Source organism: Siphateles boraxobius, unplaced genomic scaffold, assembly GCF_051911475.1.
Source record: "Siphateles boraxobius isolate OS27281-9 unplaced genomic scaffold, OSU_SipBor_1 41, whole genome shotgun sequence".
NCBI lineage: Eukaryota > Metazoa > Chordata > Actinopteri > Cypriniformes > Leuciscidae > Siphateles > Siphateles boraxobius.
Window position 1 is genome coordinate 11,950,053 of NW_027509042.1, and position 8,830 is coordinate 11,958,882.

Genomic DNA, 8,830 nt, shown 5'->3' on the forward strand with positions numbered 1-8,830 from the left:
TCAGTTCCAGACTTCTGTTTATTTTTATGAAGCCTGTTTTCCAGATCGGGTGATGGATTTAGCAGGACAGAATGTCATGGTCTGTCTCTCATCTTTCCCATAACCAAGCACTCTGCCTCCATAGAAAAGCCTGATGAAAGTCCATCAGCAGCAACAAGCCTGTACATGAAAGACGCAGCGGTATTGGGTATGCTTTACAGATCCTGCTGAGCTATAGGCCTCTCCTCTTTTAAGGTTATACCGCACAGCCTTCCCATCTCTTGAAAGCTTTCACAGTTCAGTTGCTTAGCTTTCCAGCACTAAGAGCCTTCATACGAGTCCCTCTCCTGTCACATCCATTAGAGGGCCAAAACATGATGTTTGTCTATCCAGAGAAAAATTTGCTCTAACAGGGTGACCAGTGTCAAACAGGCTGTTTCTAAATGTTTCCAGGCAAACATTCTTCGGCAAAAGAAGCGATAATGTGAATGAAATCTGACAAAAAATGGCCAAAGATATTCAGCATTACAAATTTTCTTGGAGCAATCAATATCTACCACTTTCTATTTACTGAAGTCTCAACTAGCTATTGTTACTAAGGCAACAGGGAAGACAATGAACAAATTAAAAAGTCAGAACTGGCACATCAATTTCCTGAGAGAGAGATTTTCATTGAGAAATATGTCTAAAGGCTCGAGCAGAATGTTTGCTGACCGATTTGAATCACAAGCTTTGCGCTTTATTGAAAATATGATTTGATGACAATAACCTTTTTTCTTTTTCTTTTTCTTTTTTTGTCGGGACAACTTTTATTAAATGAAATATTTCCATTCACATTCCAATTTCTGAAAATGACACTATACTGAATTATGGGCACTAATTAGTGTAGCAATAGCAGGTTGGAGTTAAAAGTGAAAGTTCCTTGTTCAAGCAATGTCATTATTGTAGCCATAAAGCACAGAAATTATTATTGTCATACTTTCAACCATTATCATCTAGACCACTTCATAATTACATTTTAATCAGGAGAGTGTCTTTAGACGTTCCTTTCTGGGTCTGTAGTGATAACAAAAATAACAATTTGCCTTTCAGCCTCTGCTTTTCTTTATTCCTCTTTACTTATTTTTCCCTGCAGAATCTTGTTCTATTTGCAGATGGTGTAAATCCAGTTAAAAAAAAAGAAAAAAAAAGAAAACCAAAATTCTATTTTTCTGCATTCTCAGCTGTTTGCTTCAGCTCAGGACTCCAGAAGTTTTGGTTTCACTTTATTTTGATGGTTCCTTTAACACATTCTGTTGACTATAGTGTAAAGTTACACTTACATGTCAACTAACTCTCATTAGTGTGTAGTAGAGTATTAGACTGGTTGGGTTAGGGTTAGAATAAGTTGACATGTAGTCGGAAAGTTACTTATAGTCAGTAGAATGTCTGTTGGAGGACCATCACAATAAAGAGTGAGCAGATATGAAGCAGATACTCTACTAATACTCTAATGAGAGTTAGTTGACATGTAGTTGCAAAGTTACTTATAGCCAACAGAATGTTCAAAAGGGACCATCTAAGTGTCACTGTAGTTCCCTATCAGTCGCTCACGTTCGACGTAACGTCCGACAGCTCACAACTGCTCTTTTCACAGCATTACACTGTGTGTGTGTGTCGGTTCAGTTGGCATTTCCTGAGTTTACCCCTGGGTGCCTCAGCGCAGAGAGAGTTTTATTTTCTGTTTTTTGTTTTCAAGTGAAAGTGCAACACAAGCGTGACCCTGCGTCCTTTTCAGGATGTCATTCCGCTTGTGCGTTTCTGGGCCGTTGCGGTTGTTCCCTGTCGCCAGCAGACAGCCACAATAGTTGCCTTTCGTGTTTGGGCATTCAGCATGCTGAAGCAGCTTTTGTGAATAGCTCATGTTCCCATTGCCGGAATATGACTATGGCATAGGGGTGGGCGATATAGCCTCAAAATTATATCACGATATTTCAAGAATATTTGCGATAATGATATTTATGACGATATAGAATTTTTTTTTTTTGTTGAAAATTTTCTTATTATGTTTATCTCGCCTAAATGTTTGCTCACTCATTGCGTTTTTACAATGTGGTAATTTTGTTGTTAAGAGTTTACACAACACAAGGAAGCTTGATTTAAATCTTTGAATTAAATGTTAAATGTGAGTAGGTCTAACACCAGTATTCAGAAATACTACAGAAACATAATAAAGTAATCAAATGTAAAATAACACATAGTCTTTTAGTTCTGTTTCCTGGTTAAATTAAATACATAGGCTAATAATTCTCATTCATTACAATTAAAGCTATCTTTTGTTGTTTTGAAGACAACATTAATGACAGACGCATAGCCTATGGCTGCGGTCACTTTTACAGCTAGTGCACGGATCCATTGCTGTTTTCATTATACTGTCTGTCACACTGTCACATGCGTTTTATACCTAACCGACTGTGTTTATGAGTATACTTACCAAGACCGGAAGTTTTACACAATTTTGCGTTTTTCCCCCCATTAAAGCGATATAATCCACGAAAAATAACTTTAGTTTCTCGCGAGCTGTAGGCTACTCTATGTATGCACGCAGTGCAACTCTCTCAGAGAGTGCGCGAGTAGCTTACTGGATAGTTTAAAACCGCTTGAATGTTTAAACTGATAAGAATTAAGAAGACTTGAAAATTATAAACTTTAGTTATGATGCACTGATGGCCCGATTGTGCAAGAGACCATTCAGTCATGTCCCGACTCCTAAACGCGCGCGAAAGACGACGCGCGTCGGCAGCCCCGCTGAACACTATAGCTGTTTGTGAAATTGCTAAATCGTCATCGGAGGCTGACAGGCTGCTCTCGCGCTCAGACAGGTGGTGTTGTTGTGCGTGCTAGGGAACGTAAATGCGCCATGCGTCATTGCGTCGCTATATCATTGATATCGCGATATCACACTTTTTTATCATGTAAAAATGTATACCGGTATTATCGTGGACGGTATGATATGGCACACCCCTACTATGGCAGCATGGAGATCGATGTCGGTTGCAGCTTCAGAGGGGGAGCTTCAGTCCTCTGGAGATGAGGATACGGCTGCGTTAACCCCTTCGGGAAGTGTAGCGTTGCCCGAGTCCGATCCTATGCTTTCCCGGGCCGCCGAGAAGGTCAGGCTTGCGTGGAACCCTCCACCACGTCCCGAACCTTCCCGGTTGGATGATTGGTTTTTCAGGATGGGCCGTGCTGGTTCTCAGGAGGCAAGCGAAGGTGCAAACGACCCTGAGATGGGCGACGCAGAGGTGGATCAGACTGCTCTTCAGGAGATGGTAAACGTGCGACTGTCCCAAGGTGTACGTCGAGGTACTGCCCCACCCCGGGTGCGTCTGTGGTGCCATTGTTCCTGCTTGCACGGTGTCTGGGAGCCTGGCTAGCGCTTCCCAGCCCATCTTGCTGGCTCATCCGTACTATCAGACTCGGCAATGCGATTTGCCCGGCGTCCCCCAGCTTTCAGGGGCATTCAGTTCACCCCTGTTCTGGCTTCACGAAAGTCGCGGAGGCGGCCATTGCTCCCATGTGTGAGCGTGGTGTTCTTATCCTCAACTACCTCGACGACTGGCTTATCCTGACCCAGTTGAGAGAGCAGTTGTGTGAACACAGGGACATGGTGCTCAGTCACCTCAGGTACCTAGGGCTTCGGGTCAACTGGGAAAAGAGCAAACTCACCCCAGGGCAGAGGATCTCTTTTCTCGGTATGGAGTTGGACTTCAACATTCAACTTTCCCTTGGCAGAGTCCGTTCTGCCGTCACTGTCTGGTGTAGCCTCCCCCTTCTCAGGTTGGAACCACCCCAGTGACATTCCATATGTTGCACTGCCCCTACCGGCCAGTCCATATGTATATTCTCCACATGTTACCTCCCTTCGAGCAGGATGTGGCTTCCGCAGCGTCCCTCTCTGTGTGGGGTATAACGGAACAGCAGTTGAACTCCCTCTATGCAGTCCTTCCGCCCCAGCCAGTTAGGGGTTTGAGACTCTTGCGTAGGGCGCTGGATGTGGCAGCAACCGTGGCGTTTTCCATAGGGATCCCAACGATGTCATAGGAAACGTTTCGGTTACTAATGTAATCCTCGTTCCCTGAAGGAGGGAACGGGAGATGTAATGTCCCATTGCCACTGTTGCCGACCATCACTGTTACGGCTGTCACAATCTCGGCTCCTCAGCAAAAAAACAATGTGTGCGTACGCCTGCTTCCTGTTTATACCCACGCTGTGGGGCGGGGCACGTGACGCGATTCACGAATGCCAACGTTCATTGGCTCGTTCTGTAGACACTCGAGGATGATAGGGCTCCCTGAAGTGATCCCAATTATGCCGTCACGTCGACGTTACGTCTCCCGTTCCCACCTTCAGGGAACGAGGGTTGCATTAGTAACCGAGACGTTTTCCCTCAGTCAATACTAATGCCAACAGCTTGACCTTCCAAACAACAAATGTGTATTATTTCACGTATTCTGTAGCTCTGTAGTAACCGCTGGTAAGTGAAATCAGTAATAGCTGCACCTTTTGATCCTCAAGCAATTTGCTTGAGTGTTGTTCTTAATTGGTTATACTTTGGATTGTAATGGTTCACTGGGAATTGTGAGCAATGATGAACCACCCAACTAACTCACTCTGTCTTTGTCTAATTGTCTCTTTTGGCTGTCGCTTGCTCAGTTCAGGGCAATTGATCATTCTGCAGTACAAGATACCGAGGTTGCAATTGGGATGTTCAGTTTAAATGTCTCATGGGGTTTTCAACTGGAACCTTCGTGGGCCTTATACAGTACAGGTGAGGTGAATAGCATTTCAATTCTTTAAAGTGAATTAAATAAAAAAAATTAGAGGTTACTCATAAAAACACAAAACAAAAGCACGATTTCCACTAGCTGATTTCTCAAAGTAGGTGTTCGGACAAAAATAACTCAAAACAGAAAAAAAAAATAAGGCTGGCTCACCACGGCTCAAAAAATATATATTTTTAGAGCTGCAGTGTGATGACTTTATTTTTTAATTTTTTTCCTATCATGAACATTGACCTTCAGGTTACAAGTATTGTTAAATTCATCTTTAGAGAATTCATATATAAACAAAAGTACTGTAGCCCTAGTATATGCAAGTACGTTTTTATTTAAGCTGATTGATGTACAGTGGCCCCCAAACATATTTGGATACTTGAACCCCAATTAAAATGCATAAATGATTCTGAATTATACAGTATAGTAAATATCAAATAAGATACATCTATTTAATATTATTATTATTTATTAAAATAAATATCTCATACAAATATTTCAGAACAGTGACGTTTGTTCTTAGAAAAGCTCTAGCATAATTATTTGCCAGATTAGTGCACTTACTTTGATATCTTCTATCTAATTTAATGAAATTCAGGTGTACAAAAGTGTCCAGATTCTATTTTGGGCCACTAAATATCATCAATAGTTAATATTAAACAATACAGAGTGATGCATTTCTTTGAGCAAATATGTAAAAAATAAAAAAAAATATTAAAAAAATTAAATAGTTTTATTTCACAATAAATTACTCTAGACGGAAATTTACTGTAAAACCAATGCTTGCTGGGTCATTTTCTTACAAATTACTGTGAATCAACAGCAGAATTATGCTGACATCACAGTAACTTACTGCTCTTGTTTTACTATGATTTCACATTATAATGTTGTCCTTAATCATGCCACTGTAATACATTTATTCTTTACCACTGTAATTGTTTTTAAGTCACCATAATGGTGATTAGTGTTCCATTAGTTTGGGCTTTTGGACCCTCAGTATTCATATTTAAATTTCTGTTCTAGCCAAGTCAAAAATGTGACAAATAAAAAACATTGTTAAAATGATGACAAGCTACATGAAATAGTTTAGTCAAACTATTCTTAGCATGAATAGGACGATTTTGTTTTAGTATTATTTAAGCATGAAGATTTACCAATAACTTATTTCAAAATTCATAACTGTTTGTAAATGGATGTTTCACAATAGTGAAGCAACTAGTTAAGTGAAGCTCACAAATAGTGCAGCTGATATTCATTTTTGAAAGATGTGACATCATCTTGTAAACATCACCTAATGATGCACAGACATCAATACTTGACATACAAAATACAACAATTATTACTCTCAACAAATAATATAAACATTTATACACACAAATTGTAAAAAGTGAAGCAAAAATAAGTTCAGTAGCACAAAACCAACAAGAAACAAGAAACTACAGCATAATCTATTCATGGTGCACTGCATGCTGGGTACCTTCATAGTAGATATGCAATGTAGAAATACAGTATTATGTTGTTTGTTTACAGTAAATTGTGTTTCCCAAAACTGTAAACTCACAGTAAAACCACTTTTTTTAATGCAGTTAGATAAAAGAAAAGTCCTACTGTTAAAGTAATGCAATCATTAACCTAGAATATACTGTAATCACACTATAATGTTTAACAGTGTTACAGTATATCCATATACTGTATCATGCTATAGTTCACACAGAGTGGGTGATTCAGAAGGTTAACTAAAGGTTCAAACTGTACATAATTTCAAAGCCAACAATAGTGCATTGTTTCTTTGTATACCAGATTTTCTGATAAGAAATCCAATTAGGTTCAGGCAGAACCAGTCTCATTTCCCTTCCCTGCAATTACATGTTTATAAATGATAAGCCTTTGTGATTGAAATATGTTTTAGTCATAGATATGCAAATAACTCATTATAGCAGTCGAGAGCAAGAGGGTCCTCTATCAGCTCTGATCAAAAGAGGCATCACTTTGGTACTTGCATTCTAAAACCTGTATTCCTCTCATCAAAGTATGTTCGGGGAAATTGTGGGGTGCCATACTGACAGGCTACAGATTTGGTTGAAAGCAGCACTAAGTCTCAGGGAACACCAGCAATTTCACGGGTAAGGATTTACTGCCATTAGCCTTTGTCCAATTTCATTCCTTGTGTGTCCTAAGTGACTTTCTGAACACATCTTATGAAAGTACACATGAATCTTTCATAAAACACTAATTCTAAAATGGATAATTCAGACTCTATCCACAGAAAAAAAGAGCACACCTGTGAGCGCAAATTCTATATTAATGTGCCAAACTGCTACGTTGCCTGGCAACAGCATAACGGCCTAATGTTAATATAATGAACTACTTGGAAAAGAATTGTTTATTTGATAATTAGCCATAATAAATGTAACCCTTCATTTCATCATGGTAGCCTATTGTTGATGCCATTTTACAAAAGCAAAATGATGCTTCTGGATGTACTGTAACAGTGATGAGTGCTCTAAAAAACATTGTTCGTGCACCATCTCAAGTCTTATTCCTTTAATATTTCTAAGACCCTTAGCAAGTAGTCTCTCTCTCTCTCTCTCTCTCTCTCTCTCTCTCTCTCTCTCTCTCTCTCTCTCTCTCTCTCTCACTGTAAATATATGACTTAGAAAAGCAAGTCTAATTGCTCATTCGTCATGTTCTCTTATACTGTATTTTTGAGCATAATAACAAGGTATACAGCAGACCAGACCACCCACTGAGATATGAGGCTTTGTGTATAAATCTCAGCGCTTGTCAGGTTTGTAGAAATTATACTTTTCAATGCATATACTGTAGTAACTTACATGGCAACATTTTAAGGTGTTCTACAAACCATTGTATAAATGACTGATGGTCATATCACCCAGATTGATCTGTCCCAATAACGAATGCCGTCTTCAATCTTAAGGCAGCCAGTTAAACCCCAGTATATCCCAGAGGACTGTACTTCAATGCATTTATTGTTTATACATTTATTGTACTTCAAGTCACTATGGATAAAAGTCATATAGCAAATAACTAAACTAATCAGGAATGCTCTGTTTTGACAAATCGTCAAATTGCAATAGTGCATCAATATGCATGGCAATATCTGGAGGACGGATGAAAGATGAACTGCGGGTAAATTTACAGAGTGTATACAACATGACACAGCACAACATCCAACCCAGTTCCCTGAGATATGGGCCTTTGATTTTAAAATGGAGGTTAATTAATTATTTATTCAGAAAAGTGTTTGTCATGGAGACTTTGGACATCCTTCCCATCCCATCATTCAGTATAGGTAAGGATCATCCTAAATGGAATCTGTTCCTCTTAAATGCATCCTTTCAGGCTTTGTACATCAGTACACTGTGGGCTCTCCAGAAAGCTCTAAAATGGCTTTCTTTAGCCTCCATTAGCTTTTGAAGATGTGCGGCTTCTTCACAGCGGAAGCAAACTCTATTACACATGTACCTCATACACATGTAAAGAAAACAGACTTCGATTTAGATAGGTTTTAGTTTGTTTACTTGTTTGTTTAAAGGAATAGTGCATCCAAAAAAATTAAACATTGGTTACGTCAGTGACCTTTCTTCTTCTTCTTATGACTTCCTTTCTTCCATGGAACTAAGTATATTATCAATTGCAGTTAAATAATAAAGAGAGAGAGAGAGAGAGAGAGAGAGAGAGAGAGAGAGAGAGAGAGAGAGAGAGAGAGAGAGAGAGAGAGAGAGAGAGAGAGAGAGAAGGCATCACAAATGTATTCATGTCTTCTGAAGTTATATGATAGCTTTGTGATTAACATACCAAACTGCAACCAGAGTGAGTCAGTGAGTTGAACTGAAATTTGTGAATGAATCAGTTTGATTCATGAATGAAAGGTTCAGTCTGATTTGTGAACCAGATCAGATGAACAATTCATTCAGTGATTTAGTTCTCATATTGAGTCTTTTTTTGTCTGTTTGTTTGTTTTTTTATCTAAATTCCTTATCTTTGTTTTTGTAAAACATCCACATCCCCAACAT